The sequence below is a fragment of the Mastomys coucha genome, unplaced genomic scaffold (genome assembly GCF_008632895.1).
Source record: "Mastomys coucha isolate ucsf_1 unplaced genomic scaffold, UCSF_Mcou_1 pScaffold22, whole genome shotgun sequence".
Classification (NCBI taxonomy): Eukaryota; Metazoa; Chordata; class Mammalia; order Rodentia; family Muridae; genus Mastomys; species Mastomys coucha.
The window spans coordinates 116,432,944-116,434,048 of NW_022196905.1; positions in this window are offsets into that span (position 1 = coordinate 116,432,944).

Below are 1,105 nucleotides of genomic sequence, written 5' to 3' on the forward strand. Positions count from 1 at the left end.
TTTGAAAGTCTCACTCTGCTGCCCCACTTAACCTAGAACATGCTGTGTAACCAGATTGGCCTTGAACTCACAGATCCTTCTGTCTCTGCTTCCCGCTTGGATTAAAGGCACACACCACCACACCCAGTCTTCAGCGTGCTTAAAAAGATAAATAAAAAGTGCCTGTGGGTGCACCTGCAGTGCGCCATGTGTGTGCGGTCCCAGCAGAAGTCAGAAGATGGCATCAGATCCCCTGGAACTGGTTGGTGGTGTAGATGGGATGGTTGTGAACCACCATGTAGGGGCTGGGAGCTGAACCCAGGATCTCTAGAAGAGCAGCCAGTTCTCTTAACTGCTGAGCCATCTCTGAAACCCATAATTGTTCTGTATACATGTGGAATTGGAAAGTGAACCCAGAGCCTTGTGACTGGTAGGCTAGTTCTACCACGAAGCTTCACCCCCACCTTCTTTAGCATGATTTCGAGGTTTGTGTATGTAGCAAGCATGCATCAACATCTCGTTATATTTATGACCAAATGCTAATCCCACTGAATGAACAGACCACGCTGGTTTTCCAGCCACTTTAGGCCTTTGGCTTGTTTCTGTCTTTTTCCTGTTGGGAAAGTGCTGTCAGTGACATTTTAGTGCAACTATCTGTTTCAGGTGCTTTTTCTTAACTCCTTGCTTTATCAGAGGTTATAAACCTCCATGGAAGATGGACAAGGGGCCATAGATCAGTTTTTATAATTGTGTTCTTAATAATAATAATAATAATAATAATAATAATAATGATTTTAGATGTTTGAGAGTTTTGCTTAGGTGGGCCAAAAGAGGGCATAAGATCCCCTGGAACTAAAGTTGCTGAGCTGCCTGGGGTGGATACAGGAAATGAACTTGGGTCCTCTGCAAAAGCAGCCAGTGTTCTTAACCTCTGAGCCATCTCTCCATCCCCTTCACTTATATTCTTAAGGAAATTTTTGGACAGATTTAATGGTGCACACCTGTAATCCCAGCTCTTGGGAGGTGGAGACAGGAGCATCAGGGGGTCAACGGCAGCTTGGGCTATATACAGTTTGAGGCCACCCAAGGCTATGTAAGATGCTGTCTTAGCTACCACTCCTCCACA